Consider the following 19,394-nt stretch of genomic DNA (forward strand, 5'->3'; position numbering starts at 1 on the left):
TCCGCTCCGACCAGCACATGATCATCAGAAAGGGGCACAGATAATGGAATAAATGTAATTTAGTTTTTTTTTTTTTTTATTCTGCACTGACTGGGGCAGATTCATCAAAGAGATACGACGGCGGATCTCCTGATCCGCCGTCGTACCTCTGAGTCCAGCCGGTCGGATCTATGAGGCTGATTCATAGAATCAGATTCCGCATAGATCTCCCTTAGATCCGACTGGTGTAAGTGACTTACACCAGTCGAATCTTAGGCTGCAATCTACCGCCGGCCGCTAGGTGTCGTCGCTTTTTTTTACGCGTCGGATATGCAAATGGGGAGAACCGCCGATTCAAGTCCGTACGCCCGCCCGTCGCTTTTTTTCAACGTCGTTTGCGTTCGGCTATTTCCGGCGGATAGCTACCCCTGCTATATGAGGGGTAGCTAATGTTAAGTATGGCCGTCGTTCCCGCGCCAAGATTCAAATTTTTACGTTGTTTGCGTAAGTCGATCGGGAATACGGATGGCCGCAATTGACGTAGCCGCCGCAAACAATGACGTCCTAGCGACGTCATTTGGAGCATGCGCACTGGGAAATTGCGCCGGCGGCGCATGCGCAGTTAAATCGGCGGGGGAACGCGCCTGATTTAAATTGTACACTCCCCCTAGCCGCGGAATTTGCATTCCGCCAGGGGAGTTACGATCCGACGGTGCAATTTTCGTGGTAAGTGCTTTGTGAATACTGCACTAGCCTCGCTAAATTGCACCGGCGGATCGTAAAACACGTAGATTGAGCGGATCTAAAGATCCGCTGATCTACATGAATCTGGCCCACTGTCTTTGAAATTGCCCCAGCCCCTGTTCAAATGCAACCCAGGGACAAAACTCGGGACGGACTTGGTCCGGGGACAGTGCCCTCAATCCGGGGACTGTCCCCGGAACCCGGGGATGTCTAATCACCCTACAATAGAGGAAAAGTGTTGTCACGGCAAAATAATTCCATTTCACTTCCTGTCGTGTCTGCAGTCCAAGAAATTAAGAAAAATCTCTTCAATGGGTTACAGGTGTCAAAAAACAACCTGATAAATGAGGGGAAATCTTCTTATGTGGATACCAGTTCTGGTGACAACCAGGGAATCCCTCGTGTTGGAGGGATTTCCTCCTACTTCCTGTTTTGGCTTTAAAAGACTGCAAGTGAACAGAAATCTCCTCAATGGGACACATGTCAAAAAATGACAGGGGTAATAATCCTTCCTTACTCTCCAAAATAAAAAAACAAAACCTTTAGTTCTACTTTAACCACTTAAGGACCGCCGCACGACTCTATATGTCCTTAGTTAGCTGCCATTACCGAGGGATATCTTGGTAATGGCAGCAGCTGCCACAGCCGAGGTATCCATCTCTTCAGGCGGCGGTCCTGTAAACAATAATGGTGGTCTCTGTGGCAGACTCAGCGCAAGATCACTGTTATCAGCAGCGGGAGAGGGGCCCCTTCTCCGCCGCTTACCGGAGCCGTCGGCAGCAGCGGAGGCGTTCGGGTTCTTTCTCGTGCTGGTCATGAATACGAGTGAGGGCAAGATGGCCCCCACCCGTATCCATACCATAGCAGGGCGGAAGTGACATCAAAACGTCACTTCCGCCCATACATCTTAAAGGGCCAATTTATTTTTGTAATTTTTTCAAATTTCTTTTTTTCCTATTGCATTTTAGTCTAAATATGAGATCTGAGGTCTTTTTGACCCCAGATATCATATTTAAGAGGACCTGACATTTTTTTTTCTATTACAAAGGATGTTTACATTCCTTGTGATAGGAATAAAAGTGAGCCAATTTTTTATTTCTTTTTTAAACAGTGTCAAAATATATACAATAAAGTAAAATAAATAATATATTTTTTTTTTTAAAGCGCCCCGTCCCGACGAGCTTGTGTGCAAAAGCATACATGAGTAGCGCCCACATAAGAAGGGATGTTTACATTTCTTGTAATTGGAATAAAAGTGACACAATTTTTTTTCTAAAAATAGATAAAATCTAGTAAAATAAATAATAATAAAAAAATAAAAAATTTAAAGCGCCCCGTCCCGACCAATTTGCACGCAGAAGTGAACACATACATGAGTAGCGCCCGCATATGAAAACGATGTTCAAACCACCCATGTGAGGTATCACTGCAATCGTTAGAGCGTGAGCAATAATTCTAGCCCTCTGTAATTCAAAACAAGCAACCTGTAGAATTTTTTAAACGTCACCAATGGAGATTTTTAAGGGTAAAAGTTTGACGCCATTCCACGAGCGGGCGCAATTTTGAAGCGTGACATGCAATTTACTCAGCGTAACATTATCTTTCACAATATAATAAAAAATTGGACTAACTTTACTGTTGTCTTATTTTTTTATTAAAAAAAGTGATTTTTTTTTCTGAAAAAAGTGTGCTTGTAAGACTGCTGCGCAAATACGGTGTGACAAAAAGTATTGCAACGACCGCCATTTTATTCTCTAGGGTGTTAGGAAAAAAATGTATAATGTTTGGGGGTAACGGTCAGATTGTATAATTACCACAAATTATTTTAAAAAAATCAATGCCATTTCAAAGTATAGGTCTTTCCTACATATTTTAGCATTTTTTTAACCAAACTTCTTTGCATATACGGTATGTGCAAAGGGTATTTCACAAGAGAACCAACATGAAACCTGGACTCAGCAACTAAAAGGCCATTTCTTGACATTATTTTGGGTGACCTGGACGCTTTGGGGGGGGGGGGGGGGGGGGGGATTTCCAGTTTTCCTTCCTAGATTTTCTGAAGCTTAGCATACATCAGCTGATAACCTTCTAACTTTCTCCAATCATTACATGGTGAAGCTGAATTCTTAGAACATGATGTCAGGTTGGGTTTGTTTTCTGTCCATTATAAACAGAAAGCAGATTATAAAAATACCATTCATTCCATTTAGGTCAGTTACAGAGAAAGGGAAAAGCCTGGGATTTAAGCAGATTCTACTCATAATGGCATACATACTATATGACCAAAGGACACCTTACCATCACACCACTATGAGCGTGTTGGATATCACATTCCAAAACCATGGGCATTAGTATAGAGCTGCTTTTGTGGCTATAAGGTGATGGTAGCCGCATTGGTGCACATGCGACAAAGACCCGAAGGCTTGTCCTGATTTTTTTATCTTAGTGCAAATAAAAAAGTATCACAAACTGCACTAAATTGTTTATGTGGCTATAATAGCTTCCATTTTTTTAGGGAGGCTCTCCACAAGATTTTGCAATTTGTCTATGGGAATTTATGTCTATTCAGGCAAAAGAACATCTGTGAGGTCAGGTACTGATGTTGGATGAGAAGATCTGACTCACAATTGTCATTCCAACTAATCCCAAAGGTGTTCAGTAGGGTTGAAATCAGGGCTCTGTGCAGGCCACCAAGACTGCTCCATGCTAAACTCATGAAACTATGTCTTTATGGACCTGACCTCAAAAATTTCAAGTGGCGTAGGAACATAGGTTGCATTTGAGTCCCTGATCTAAACTAAAATCAGGTACTGATGTTGGATATGAAGATCTGGCTCACAATTGGCATTCCAACTAATACCAAAGGTGTTCAGTAGGGTTGAAGTCAGGGCTCTGTGCAGACCACCCCGGCTCCTCCATGCCAAAGTCATCAAACTATGCCTTTATGGATTTGAACTCAAAAATTGCTACAGTCATCTATCAAGTGGCGTAAGAACGTAGATTGCAATTGAGACCCTTGTCTCAACTGCAATCAAGTACTGTTGTTGGAGGACCTGACCTCAAAAAATGTAAGGAATGTTTTGGTCACCTATCAAGTGGCGTAGGTTGCAGTTGAGTCCCTGATCTCAACTGCATTCAGGTACTGATGTTGGATATGAAAATCTGGCTCACAATTGGCATTCCAACTAATACCAAAGGTGTTCAGTAGGGTTGAAGTCAGGGCCCTGTGCAGTCCACTCCGGCTCCTCCATGCCAAACTCATCAAACTACGCCTTTATGGATTTGAACTCAAAAATTTAAAGGAGTGCTACAGTCATCTATCTAGTGGTGTAGGAACGTAGGTTGCCGTTGAGACCCCTGTCTCAACTGCAATCAGGTACTGTTGTTGAATGAGAAGATCTGGTTCACAATCGGCATTCCAACTAATCCCAAAGGTGTTCAGTAGCTTTGAAATCGGGGGTCTGTGTAGGCCACCCAGGCTCCTCCATGCCAAACTCATAAAACTATTAGGCAGATTCAGTAGATACGCCGTCGTAACTCTGAATCTACGCCGGCGTTAATTTAAGCGTATTCTGGAAACCAGATACGCTTAAATTAGGCTAAGATACGAGCAGCGTAAGTCTCCTACGCCGTCGTATCTTAAAGTGTAATTTTTAGGCTGGCCACTAGGTGGCGCTTCCGTTGAGTTCGGTGTAGAATATGTAAATGACTAGATACGCTGATTCACGAACGTACATGTGCCCGTCGCAGTAAAGATACGCCGTTTCCGTAAGAGATACGCCGCACAAAGGTAAAGCTGCCCCTAGTTGGCCTAGTCAATGCTAAGTATGGCCGTCGTTCCCGCGTCGAAATTTGAAAATTTTACGTTGTTTTCTGTAAGTCGTCCGTGAATGGGGCTGGACGTAAATTAAGTTCACGTCGAAACCAATACGTCCTTGCAGCGTACTTTGGAGCAATGCACACTGGGATATGTACACGGACGGCGCAAGCCACGTCGGGTCACGAGTAAATAACATAAAACACGCCCCCCCATCCTCATTTGAATTAGGCGCGTTTACGCCGGCCGCATTTCCACTACGCCGCCGTAAGTTAGGAGGCAAGTACTTTGTGAATACAGTACTCGCCTCTCTGACTTAAGGCGGCGTAGCTTAAATGCGATACGGTACGCCGCCTTAAAGTTGCGGCGGCGTCTCTGAATCTAGGTATTTATGGAATTTAACTCAAAAATTTGAAGGAGTGCTTTGGTCATCTATCTAAATGCATAGGAACAGAGGTTGAGCCCCTGGTCTTGGGGGAGCCCACACAGTCATAGCTCCCAACTGTCACTCATTCAGAGGCACTGTTCCTTTTTTGGAACCAAATCCCTCTGTCCATGATTCTTTCTCAGTTGTACCTTTATTGGCCTGATGTATAGAACTCTTTAAAAAAATGAATTATTTAAATACTATTTTTTTTTTATACTGCACTAAACTATTGAAGTAACCTTTCATTGATTCCATTTATCATATGAAAAGCCAAAATAAAGGAAAAGTAGTGATTAAAAAATTAAAATGTGAAAATACACTAGCCAGTATTATGCCGCATACACATGATCGGACATTTCGACAACAAAACTGTATATTTTTTTCCTGATGGATGTTGGCTCAAACTTGTCTTGCATACATACGGTCGCACAAATGTTGTCAAAAATTCCGATCGCCAAGAACGCAGTCACGTACAACACTAGTTCAGTACCAAGTACACCACCCTTTGGGCTCCTTCTGGTAATCTTGTGTTAGTAGAAGTTTGGTGAGAGATGATTCACGCTTTTCAGCCTTGTGCTTTTCAGTCCGTTACTACTCCATTAGAAGAGCAGTCCGTTAAAAGAGAATTCGCTGCATTAAAAGATAAAAACAAATGTGCTATCTCCATTACGAACGCTAATTTTACCAGACCGAACGCTTCCGTCTCGTACTTGATTCAGAGCATGCATGGAATTTTGTGCGTCGGAATTGTCTGCAACACTTTTGAAATTTACGAGAACGGATTTTGTTGTCGGGAAATTTGAGAACCAGTTGTCAAAATTTTGTTGTCGGAAATTCCGACAGCAAATGTCCGATGGGGCCTACACACAGTCGGAATTTTCGACAACAAGCTTCCATCGAACATTTGTTGTCGGAAATTTCCGATTGTGTGTACGTGGCATTAGAGTGGTGTCGATTTTAATATATTCTACAAAAGAGCAGAGCAACACTGACTGTCTTTTTTTTAAAAGTAGCTTTTGTTACCGAAAGGTCAACTTTAATACAAAAAGTATGTTATAAATTTGTTCAAGCTCAGACATAATTTAATATGGACGTCACTGCTTTGTGGTTTGCTGTTACAATATGGATCGTCTTTGGCAAAGATCAGCTTGCTCATTAGCAATCGATTCCACAGCGATGGCAGTTATACGAGCGCAGCAGGCCGAGGTGTGAGCAGGCCTGTGGAAGACAGACGGGGACCTGCGCTGAGTGCGGGCGTACAGCTGAAAACGCACAGAGTTGTCAGTGTAACAGGGGCTGCTACACACATGTGCTCCAGACGCGCCTGTGCTTCACGTGTAGATCAGACGGCAGCTCCTGCGTGTTTACAATACAGCCAGTTGGGGAAGTTTCTGTAACAATCGACTCATAGTTTAAAGCCCTATGGGATACGGGGCACGGGGGCTCAGACAGACGGTCAAATAAATAGTTTACTATTCCCAGCTCTGCTCCCTCAGTAAGCGATTGAAAGCTATTAGCTACACAACCTCTCGTCTGACTGGCTTTCCTCTAAATCACGTTCCAATTCTAGAGCTCCAGGCTTTACATGAGCTTGTATAAAATAATCCCCTTGCCCTCTGATTCATTTCTGTAGCATCAGACCTGAACGGTGTAGGACATGATCCTGGTTGGCACATCTGTAGGCCTCAATTATAAAAGGTGGATCATCGAAGAGAGGTTATTGCCAGCGCTAACAACCAATGACACGCCTGTTTAATCCATTCCGCAACACTTCACCAGGAACACGAATGAGGGAATCAAGTTGCTCTAGATAACAAGGCCTGCTCTTCCATTATGATGAAGAATAAGGCCTGCAACAGTAATTGTAAACACAGGAGCTTATTTAAACCAGAGCTGTTTTTTTTTTTTTGTACATACAATGGGCCAGATTCACGTAGGAGAGCGCATCTTTGTGCGGGCGTAACGTATCCTATTTACGTTACGCCTCCGCAACTTTGACAGGCAAGTGCAGTATTCACAAAGCAAAGTTGCGGCGGCGTAGCGTAAATAGGCCGGCGTAAGCCCGCCTAATTCAAATGTGGAAGATGTGGGCGTGTGTTATTTAAATTTATTGTGACCCCACGTAAATGACGCTTTTTACGAACGGCGCATGCGCCGTCCGTGAAAGTATACCAGTGCGCATGCTCCAAATTAACCCGCAAAAAGCCAATGCTTTCGACGTGAACGTAAATGACGCCCAGCGCTATTCGCGAACGACTTAGGCAAACAACGTAAAACGTGAAAATTTTGCCTCATAGAGCAGGGGTAACTTTATGCTGGAAAAAGCCTTACGTAAACGGCGTATCTGTACTGCGACGGCCGGGCGTACGTTCCTGAATAGGCGTATCTAGCTGATTTACATATTTCAAGGCGTAAATCAGCGTACACGCCCCTAGCGGCCAGCGTAAATATGCAGTTAAGATACGACGGCGTAGGAGACTTACGCTGGTCGTATCTTATACAAATTCTGGCGTATATGATTCTTTGAATCAGGCGCCAAGATACGACGCCTCAGATTTAGAGATACGGCGGCGTATCTGGAGATACGCCGTTGTATCTCCTACGTGAATCTGGGCCTGTATGTTTAACCACTTGTCTACTGGGCACTTTCACCCCTTCCTGCCCAGGCCAATTTTTAGCTTTCAGCACTGTCGCAGTTTGAATGACAATTGCACAGTCAAGCAACATTGTAGCTATATGAAATTTGTATAATGTTTTGAGACATGTAGAGCTTTCTTTTCGTGGTATTTAATAACCACTTTTTTCTTGTTAGCTAAACAAATGAAAACAGCTTGGCCCCATCACACGGGCGGACTGTTAAGGTCCGCCTGTCAGTTTTTTAGGCGGACCTGAACGGGCGCTCTGTGCACCTCTATGGAGCCACGGATGTCAGCGGTGACATGCCCGCTGACATCCGACCCGCCAAAGTGTGACGGAGGAAAACCCTACTTTTCACAGTGTGCAGAGACAGACCTGACATCTGCCTGCTCAGCGGGGATCAACGGACCGATCCCCGCTTAGCAAAGCGGAGCCTGCACACGGATCTGCCCCTTTTGAAAGAGCCCTTTCTGCTATAACACTCTGCACATACAGTATCTCACAAAAGTGAGTACACCCCTCACATTTTTGTAATTATTTTATTATTTATTTTCATGTGACAACACTGAAGAAATGACACTTTGCTACAATGTAAAGTAGTGAGTGTACAGCTTGTAAATTGTATGTAAAGTGTAATCGAAAAAAAAGCTGTGTACAATTTTGGTAATGCCGAGATTGCCGAGAATGAACTCCTGTGTGGGAGTGACGTCAATGAAAATGGGAGAAGATCGGTATGCAGAAGCCAACTGGCCAGTGGGGAGCTCAAGGACACTGCAGTGTTGGAGAAAAGCTAATGAATGGGGCGGAAGTATGTATTGGGGGAGCTTGGAAGTGATCGGGACATGATCTAACAGCAGATAGTGAAGGGGGGCATACGTACCGGGGGAGCTTGGAAGTGGTCAGGACACAATCTAATAGCAGATAGTGAAGGGGGACATATGTACCGGGGGAGCTTGGAAGTGATCTGGCCACCATCTAACAGCAGATAGTGAAGGGGGACATATGTACCGGGGGAGCTTGGAAGTGATCTGGCTACCATCTGACAGCAGATAGTGAAGGGGGACATATGTACCGGGGGAGCTTGGAATTGATCTGGCCACCATCTGACAGCAGATAGTGAAGGGGGACATATGTACCGGGGGAGCTTGGAAGTGATCTGGCCATCATCTGACAGCAGATAGTGAAGGGGGACATATGTACCGGGGGAGCTTGGAATTGATCTGGCTACCATCTGACAGCAGATAGTGAAGGGGGACATATGTACCGGGGGAGCTTGGAAGTGATCGGGACACCATCTGACAGCAGATAGTGAAGGGGACATATGTACCGGGGGAGCTTGGAATTGATCTGGCCACCATCTGACAGCAGATAGTGAAGGGGGACATATGTACCGGGGGAGCTTGGAAGTGATCTGGCCATCATCTGACAGCAGATAGTGAAGGGGGACATATGTACCGGGGGAGCTTGGAAGTGATCTGGCCATCATCTGACAGCAGATAGTGAAGGGGGACATATGTACCGGGGGAGCTTGGAAGTGATCTGGCCATCATCTGACAGCAGATAGTGAAGGGGGACATATGTACCAGGGGAGCTTGGAAGTGGTCGGGACACAATCTAATAGCAGATAGTGAAGGGGGACATATGTATCGGGGGAGCTTGGAATTGATCTGGCCACCATCTGACAGCAGATAGTGAAGGGGGACATATGTACCGGGGGAGCTTGGAAGTGATCTGGCCATCATCTGACAGCAGATAGTGAAGGGGAACATATGTACCGGGGAGCTTGGAAGTGATCGGGACACCATCTGACAGCAGATAGTGAAAGGGGACATATGTACCGGGGGAGTTTGGAAGTGATCGGGACACCATCTGACAGCAGATAGTGAAAGGGGACATATGTACCGGGGGAGCTTGGAAGTGATCGGGACACCATCTGACAGCAGATAGTGAAGGGGGACATATGTACCGGGGGAGCATGGAAGTGATCGGGACACCATCTGACAGCAGATAGTGAAGGGGGACATATGTACCGGGGAGCTTGGAAGTGATCAGGACAGTATCTGACAGCTGATAGTCAGCTTCTCAGATTTAAACATATTTCTGGATGCTGTAGCAGCCAGGGGTGTTTGTAAACCCCCTTCCACCACCTACCTGCTAATGCAGCGTCTGTAGCAGCGAAATGGTTAAAATCCGGAAAACTTGAAAACTATCCTATATTAGTGGGGCTGCACTCATACTGCAAGGTTTAGCTGCTTGTTTAGTCTAAGGGATAGGGAAAGCACCTTTACTTACTTGCTCCTCCACTCCCCTATGCTCCGTCAGTGGAATGCCCCTCGGAGTCAACGTGTAAATATATATACAGACCCGTATAACGTGTACATTATGCAGGATAACACAAGAAAATGGGCCAATAGGTGTTAAACATTCCCAAGTCACATGACCTGCATGCCAGCGTAATGATGCATAGAGTATTAATGAATTTGGGAAAATCCCTGGACTTTTTACAGTAGGTAAGTGGTGTAAAGTAGTTATTAAGTAAACAGTCATACAATACATGTTTGGTAGCTAGAGAACAAAAGCATTACAAAAAACTTCCATCTATTACCTCCATATCTGTGATTTATGACACCCTGCATTAGCAGTTAGTGAGTAATCACCATGTATTAATTGCAGGGTTAAAATGAACTTATGAGGATATAAATATAGGGGGGCAGATCCACAAAAGAATTACGCCGGAGTATATATTGATACGCCGCGTAATTAAAAATTTCCTGCGTCGTATCTTTGTTTTGTATCTACAAAACAAGATACGACGGCATCTCGGATCGATCCAACAGGCGTCGGATCTTAGGTGCATTTTTTCCGCCGGCCGCTAGGTGGCGTTTCCGTCGAATTCCGCGTTGAGTATGCAAATTAGCTAGTTACAGCGATCCACGAACGTACGTCCGGCCGGCGCATTTTTTTACGTTGTTTGCGTTCGGCTTTTTTCGACGTATAGTTACCCCTGCTATTATGAGGCATACTCAATGTTAAGTATGGCCCTCGTTCCCACGTCCAATTTTTTTTTTTTTACCTCGTTTGCGTAAGTCGTTCGCGAATAGGGATTTGCGTAGAATGACGTCACCGTCGTAAGCATTGTCTGGTTCCGGTTTAATTTCGAGCATGCGCACTGGGATACCCCCACGGACGCCGCATGCGCCGTTAAAAAAAAAAACTTTGTTTATGTCGGGTCACGACGTATTTACATAAAACACGCCCCCATCACATCCATTTGAATTCCGCGCCCTTACCCCGCCAAAGATACACTACGCCGCCATAACTTGCGGCGCAAATTCTTTGAGGATTCGCTACGCCCGGCGGAGAGAAGCACCAATCTACGTGGATCTGCCCCAGGATCTGTTGTAACTGACTTGGTTTGGAAAGGTACTACTCAGTCTGGTTTTACTACCTAATGAGTCATTGATCAGAAACTAGCATGCAGCCAGTGAAGACGGAACATCCATCCTATATTCTTGTTCCAGCTCAGAGACTTTCTTGGTGGGTACGGGCTCATTCAGATAGGCACAGATAGTCACAGTCTATGGGTGTCATCACCCATCTGAATGAAGCCTTATTTAGGTGGGATCAGGAGGACTGCCCTGGAGATGGCGATATCAGTAGTATTGTGAATTAGAAATGGTAGCTTTCTTAGAACCTATTTGGGCGTTTACATTTTTCTGCAATAAATTGGACATTTTTATTTTATGTTAATTTGTGGGTTAAAATTATGTCAATGGCCCCTGTTCTTATCGCCTTTCTGTAATTCATGTATTTTCTTAAAATTTCTGCATTACACATTTTCATGTTAATGTGCATTCAGAAGGCCAGTAAGTGAGGATTAATACAAACATGAATGTACAACGCAGTGATAGGGTGACCACGTGTCCCGGACTGCCCGGGATTGTCCCGTAATTGATATATTTGTCCCTGGTCCCGGCCACCTTCATTCCGGGACAATACAGTGTCCCGGAATTTCCCCCTTGGCCGATCTGATGCCCCCTAAAAATTGCCACTGCATTGCCGCTGTCCCTCACTGCCCGCTGTGCTAGTTCAGTCCGGCGAGACCACTTGGTTTTCCCCTCAGACGCTGCCTGGCTCACTGCCAAAACAACTGGTTGCTAGGCATAGCCGATTGGCGTCTAACAACCAGTGACGTCACGATGAGGAGGAGAGTGGAGCCCCAGCATTCCGAGCGAGTCGGTGGAGGATTCTGCCTCGCGCCTAAGCTCCGCCCCCGGCTCCGCCCCCGACTCCGCCCCCGACTCCGCCTCTTCCCTGATGGCTGTTCCTGCGCTGGAAGAAAGGTAAGTGAAATGCTCCCTGCACTGCCCTGACTCTGACTCATGGTCCTTCCCATACACTGCACCCCTCCAGTCATGCTGTACTGTCCTTCACTACTACCCCTCCCATCATACTGCCCTCCCATCATACTGTCCTTCACTACTACCCCCCTCCCAACATACTGTCCTTCACTACTACCCCTCCCATCATACTGCCCTCCCATCATACTGTCCTTCACTACTACCCCCTCCCAACATACTGTCCTTCACTACTACCCCTCCCATCATACTGCCCTCCCTCCCATCATACTGTCCTTCACTACTACCCCCTCCCAACATACTGTCCTTCACTACTACCCCTCCCATCATACTGTCCTTCACTACTACCCCTCCCATCATACTGCCCTTCACTACTACCCCTCCCATCATACTGCCCTTCACTACTACCCCTCCCATCATACTGTCCTTTACTACTACCCCTCCCATCATACTGCCCTTCACTACTACCCCTCCCATCATACTGCCCTTCACTACTACCCCTCCCATCATACTGCCCTTCACTACTACCCCCTCCCAACATACTCTCTGCCCTCCACTGCCATCCCTCCTATTATACTGCCACCCCTGCTATAGTACAACCCACAGCAGGAGAGAGGTATGTGTACATCCTATCACTGAGCACCACGGTCCCTCCATCCACCCCACGGTCCCTCCATCCACCCCACGGTCCCTCCATCCACCCCACGGTCCCTCGATCCACCCCACTGTCCCTCGATCCACCCCACTGTCCCTCGATCCACTCCACTGTCCCTCGATCCACCCCACGGTCCCTCGATCCACCCCACTGTCCCTCGATCCACCCCACGGTCCCTCCATCCACCCCACGTCCCTCCATCCACACCACTGTCCCCTCCATCCACCCCACTGTCCCTCCATCCACCCCACTGTCCCCCCATCCACCCCACGGTCCCTCCATCCACCCCACGGTCCCTCCATCCATCCCACTGTCTCTCTATCCACCCCCTGTCCCTCCATCCATCCCACTGTCCCTCCATCCAACCCACTGTCCCCCCATCCACCCCACTGTCCCTCTATCCACCCCATTGTCCCTCTATCCACCCCACTGTCCCTCTATCCACCCCACGGTCCCTCCATCCACCCCACGGTCCCTCCATCCACCCCACGGTCCCTCCATCCACCCCACGGTCCCTCCATTCACCCCACTGTCCCTCCATCCACCCCACTGTCCCTCCATCCACCCCACTGTCCCTTTATCCCTCTGTCTCTCTATCCATCCCACTGTCCCCCTGTCCCTCCACCCCACTGTCCCTCCATCCACCCCACTGTCCCCCTGTCCCTCCATCCCACTGTCCCCCTGTCCCTCCATCCCACTGTCCCCCTGTCCCTCCATCCACCCCACTGTCCCTCTATCCACCCCACTGTCCTTCTATCCCTCCATCCACCCCACGGTCCCTCCATCCACCCCACGGTCCCTCCGTCCACCCCGCTGTCCCTCCGTCCACCCCACTGTCCCTCTGTCCACCCCACTGTCCTTCTATCCCTCTGTCCACCCCACTGTCCCTCTGTCCACCCCACTGTCCCTCTGTCCACCCCACTGTGCTTCTATCCCTACATCCACCCCACTGTCCCTCCGTCCACCCCACAGTCCCTCCGTCCACCCCACGGTCCCTCCATCCACCCCACGGTCCCTCCATCCACCCCACGGTCCCTCTATTCACCCCACTGTCCCTCTGTCCACCCCAATGTCCCTCTGTCCACCCCACTGTCCTTCTATCCCTCTGTCCACCCCACTGTCCCTCTGTCCACCCCACTGTGCTTCTATCCCCACATCCACCCCACTGTCCCTCCGTCCACCCCACTGTCCCTCCGTCCACCCCACTGTCCCTCCGTCCACCCCACTGTCCCTCCGTCCACCCCACGGTCCCTCCGTCCACCCCACGGTCCCTCCGTCCACCCCACTGTCCCTCCGTCCACCCCACTGCCCCTCTGTCCACCCCACTGTCCATCTGTTCTTCTATCCCTCTGTCCACCCCACAGTCCCTCTGTCCACCCCACAGTCCCTCTGTCCACCCCACTGTGCTTCTATCCCTACATCCACCCCACTGTCCCTCTGTCCACCCCACTGTCCCTCTGTCCACCCCACTGTCCCTCTGTCCACCCCACTGTCCCTCCGTCCACCCCACTGTCCCTCCGTCTACACTAACTGTCCCTTTATCCATCCCACTGTCACAATGTCCCCCTATCCACCCCACTATGTACATATTACCCCCACCATACACTCTGCATTCCCTATTTAACATTACCACATTCTGCACTATATAAGTCATCCCAGACTCTCTTTAATAACACCCCCTTTAAGCGCAATTTAAGACCTGTCCGCTGTTCTCCACAACGCGTTTTGTGCAACATATTGTTCTTCTTGATGCCTAGGGCCCACTTTTGATCTTCCACACGGGCCCACTGATTTCATACGCCCCTGCCCCAAAAGTCGTAATTTTTTTCTTCAAAAATCACCTTTTTTTTGGGGGGGGGGGGGTGTCCCTGAATGGCAGTTTGGAGATGTGGTCACCCTACGCAGTGATGATGTCACTGATCTTTTTTACAAGCTAATATATGGGTTAAAAAAGGCCTTTGGTGCACACAAAGTGAATTTATAAGGAAAATACACTATGGCCCAGATTCTCTTACATGGGCGTAAAACTCCGCGGGCGTAACGTATCTCATTTACGTTACGCCGCCGCAAGTTTTACAGGCAAGTGCTTGATTCACAAAGAACTTACCTGTAAAGTTGCGGCGGCGTAGCGTAAATCACCCGGCGCAAGCCCGCCTAATTCAAATTAGCCGGGTAGGGGGTGTGGAGCATTTAAATTAAGCGCGTTCCCGCGCCGAACGTACTGCGCATGCGCCGTCCGGAAAATATCCCAGGGTGCATTGCTCCAAATGACGTCACAAGGACGTCATTGGTTTCGATGTGAACGTAAATGGCGTCCAGCCCCATTCACGGACGACTTACGCAAACGACGTCATTTTTTAAATTTCGACGCGGGAACGACGGCCATACTTTACTTACTACATTGGTTGCCCCTCATATAGCAGGGGCAACCTTACGCCGTGCAAACCTTACGTAAACGTCGTAAATTCACTGCGTCGACCGCGCGTACGTTCAGGAATTCGCGTATCTAGCTAATTTGAATACTCGACGGGGAAAACGACGGAGGTGACACCTAGCGGCGAAAAAAAAAATTGCATTTAAGATCCGACAGCGTAAGAGCCTTACGCCTGTCGGAGCTAATGGATATCTATGCGTAACTGATTCTAAGAATCAGTCGCATAGATACGACGGCCCAGATCAGGACTTACGTGGCGTTGCGCCGTCGTAAGCCCTTTGTGAATCTGGGCCTATATTGTCAAAAATATTGGGACACCTGCCTTTACACACACATGAACTTTAATGGCATCCCAGTCTAAGTCCGTACGGTTCAATATTGAGTTGGCCCACCCTTTGCAGCTATAACAGCTTCAACTCTTCTGGGAAGGCTGTCCACAAGGTTTAGGAGTGTGTCTATGGGAATGTTTGACCATTCTTCCAGAAGCACATTTGTAAGGTCAGGCACTGATGTTGGATGAGAAGGCCTGACTTGCAGTCTCCTCTCTAATTCACCCCAAAGGAGTTCTATTGGGATGAGGTCAGGACTCTGTGCAAGCCAGTCAAGTTCTTTCACCCCAAACTCATTCATCCATGTCTTTATGGACCTTGTTTGTGCACTGGTGCGCAGTCATGTTGGAACAGGAAGGGGCCATCCTCAAATTGCCCAAAATGTCTTGGTATACTGACGCCTTAAGAGTTCCCTTAACTGGAACGAAGGGGCCAGGCCCAACCCCTGAAAAACAACCCCACACCATAATCTCCCCTCCACCAAATGATTTGGACCAGTGCACAAAGCAAGGTCCATAAAGACATAGATGAGCAAGTTTGAGGGGAGGAACTTGACTGGCTTGTATAGAGTCCTGACCTCAACCCGGTAGAACACCTTTGGAACGAATTCGAGCGGAGACTGCGAGCCAGGCTTGACCTCACAAATGTGCTTCTGGAAGAAGGATCAAACATTCCCATAGACACACTCCTAAACCTTGTGGACAGCCTTCCCAGAAGAGTTGAAGCTGTTATAGCTGCAATAGGTGGGCCAACTCAATATTGAACCCTACAGACTAATGCCGAGTACACACGGTCGGAATTTTCGACAAGAAATGTTCAATGTAAGTTTGTCATGAGCATCCGCTCCATAGGGCAAGGGGGGGCAATTGACCCCCCCTGGAAAATCGAGAAGGTGTTGAAGAGTTTTGCGGCCGCGGGCTGTCTGAGCTGTCCCGGGTCGGATGTCACACAGGCACAGCGAGCAGAGTGAAGCCGCCTCCCTGCCAGTGTTTATGTGTACACAGGGGGAGGGAACCTGCTGTGCCTGTGCAGCGTTGATGGCTGATCTGAGGTACTGAATGGGATGGGGGAGGGGGGTCCGTCTGTGCTAAAGGGGGGATTTGTGCTGAATGGGGGTCCATCTGTACTGAAGGGGGGTCCATATGTGCTGAAGGGGGGTCCATCTGTGCTGAAGGTGGGTCCATCTGTGCTGAAGGGGGGGTCTGTGCGGAATGGAGGGTCTGTGCTGAAGGGGAGGTCCATCTGTGCTGAATGGAGGGGTTTGTGCAGAATGGGGGGTCTGTGCTGAAGGGGATCCATCTGTGCTGAATGGAGGAGTTTGTGCAGAATGGGGGTCCATCTGTGCTGAATGGAGGGGTCTGTGCTGAAGGGGGGTCTGCACATTCTCTTGGCTATATTTATATGGGCATAGAGTGAAGCTGAATTATCTCAAGAGCTATTTCACACTGCCAGCTGGCCGTATTATCGGTAAAGCGGCGCTAAAAAGCAGCGCTTTACCATCATTTTAGCTGCGCTATTCGTTCGCTAGCGGGCACTTTTAAACCCCGCTAGCGTTTAAAGAAAGGGTTAAATGCGACTGTGTATCGCTGCTGCCGAAGCGCCCCTCCCTGAAAAAATTTCAGCGGACGCCCATGGAGCTTGTTGTTGGAAAATCCGACCGTGTGTACGCTCCATCGGACATTTGCTGTCGGAATTTCCGACAACAAATGTTTAAGAGCTGGTTCTCCATTTTTCCTGAAAACAAAAGTTCTTGTCGGAAATTCCGACCATGTGTACACAATTCAACGCACAAAAATCCTACGCATGCTCGAAATCAATTTGACGCATTCTCGGAATCATTGAACTTCATTTTTCTCGCCTCGTCGTAGTGTTGTACGTCATCGCGTTTTTGACGTTCGCAATTTCCGACAACAATTGTGTGACCGTGTGTATGCAAGAAAAGTTTGAGTGAACGTTCGTCGGAAAAAAATCCACGGTTTTAATGTCGGAATGTCCGATCGTATGTATGCGGCATAAGACTGGGACTGTTCATGTGTGTTTAAAGGCAGGCGTCCCAATACTTTTGGTAATATAGTGTATTTTAATTATTTTTTGTACCCTGGAGTTCATCTTTAACCTCTCCCTATGAAGGTGCTTCTACTTGATCTCTTATTACTCTAGCAAAAGAGTCATTTTAATTGCTTGCCGACCAGCCGCCGCAGTTCTACGGCGGCAGGTCGGCTCCCCTGCGCGAGAGCACGTAGTATAACGTCGCCTTGCAAAGCGGCCACTAGGGGCGCGTGCCCGCCCCCCGCTCGTCCCTGATGCCAACGCGCGTGGCCGCCGGGCACCCGCGATCGCTCGTTACAGAGCGAGAACCGGGAGCTGTGTGTGTAAACACACAGCTCCCGGTCCTGTCAGGGGGAGAAATGCCTGTGCCAGTGATCAGTCATTTCCTCTAGTGAGGCCACCCCCCTACAGTTAGAACACACCCAGGGAACATACTAAACCCCCTCCCCGCCCCCTACTGTTAACGCCTTCCCTGCCAGTGGCATTTTTATAGTAATCCAATGCATTTTTATAGCACTGATCGCTATAAAAATGCCAATGGTCCCAAAAATGTGTCAAAAGTGTCCGAAGTGTCCGCCATAATGTCGCAGTACCGAAAAAAAATTGCTGATCGCCGCCATTACTAGTAAAGAAAAAATATTAATAAAAATGCCATAAAAATATCCCCTATTTTGTAAACGCTATAACTTTTGCGCAAACCAATCAATAAATGCTTATTGCAATGTTTTTTTTACGAAAAATATGTAGAAGAATACGTATCAGCCTAAACTGAGGAATTTTATTTTTTTACATATTTTTGGGGGATATTTATTATAGCAAAAAGTTAAAAATATTCATTTTTTTCCCAAATTGTCGCTCTATTTTTGTTTATAGCGCAAAAACTAAAAACCGCAGAGGTGATCAAATACCACCAAAAGAAAGCTCTATTTGTGGGAAAAAAAGGACGCCAATTTTGTTTGGGAGCCACGTCGCACGACCGCGCAATTGTCAGTTAAAGCGACGCAGTGCCGAATCGCAAGTGCTCTTGTCTTTGACCAGCAATATGGTCCGGGGGTTAAGTGGTTAAAGCAAAGCTCCACTTTTGTTTGGGAATAACCTGCTGTTTAGCAGGAATTACCATGTAAATTCCATTCCCTTCCTCCTTCCTGTGTGCTATATGTATATTATTAGTGCCAGCGGTGTAATGACAACAAAACTGCCTGAGCCACTTGGAAGAGCAGGAAATGGCATTTCTGGGGACGTTCTGTACAATGAATGCCCCCCAGTTGCCATGGTTACAAGGAAGGAAGATCTGATTGTTTTGGCAGTTACAGAAAATCCCAGCTGTCTGCTGATTGAAAGGGAAAGGTCATTTTTATTTTTAATACAATTAAATTACAAATAGCTGCTGCAGCAATAATAAATGTCATTTCAATTATTTTACCAAAGCGGAGTTACCCTTTAAGGGTCCTTCAGGTGAACAATCATCTGCATCACGCAGGCAAAGTACAGCAATTGATTTGGTGAATTTCATATTTACTGATTTATAAATAGGTTCCTAGGAGTCAAAAATGCAGCCTGAATTATTTTCTGACCACTGAGATTGGATTCTGTATTAGCCTGAGCTCTATATGAATGACAGCTCCGTTCATCCAGAGACATTTCAATAAAGACAAAACTCAGGTCAATGGGATGTATCAATGATGACTGAGCTGTGAATAGTATAGAGAGAGGGGTGATGCAGTGATATAGTGATGGCGTGTACCTATGGATTAGCAATACATTGATGGTGCGTCAATGGATTAGAGATACAGTGGTTGCATTTCTATGGATTAGTGATACAGTGGTCTTCGCATATATGGATTAGTGATACAGTGGTTGCATATCTATGGATTAGTGATACAGTGGTTGCATATCTATGGATTAGTGATACAGTGGTTTGCGTATCTATGGATTAATTATACGGTGGTTGCATATCTATCGATT

General features: G+C 47.3%; 1 protein-coding gene across 1 annotated transcript in view; it reads right to left on the bottom strand.

Moving 5' to 3' along the window:
• TGFB1 (transforming growth factor beta 1) overlaps positions 1 to 19,394 on the bottom strand; it is a 48,977-nt gene that overhangs the window by 17,167 nt on the left and 12,416 nt on the right. The window lies entirely within an intron of this gene.

This window comes from Rana temporaria, chromosome 9 (genome assembly GCF_905171775.1).
Source record: "Rana temporaria chromosome 9, aRanTem1.1, whole genome shotgun sequence".
NCBI classification, from domain to species: domain Eukaryota; kingdom Metazoa; phylum Chordata; class Amphibia; order Anura; family Ranidae; genus Rana; species Rana temporaria.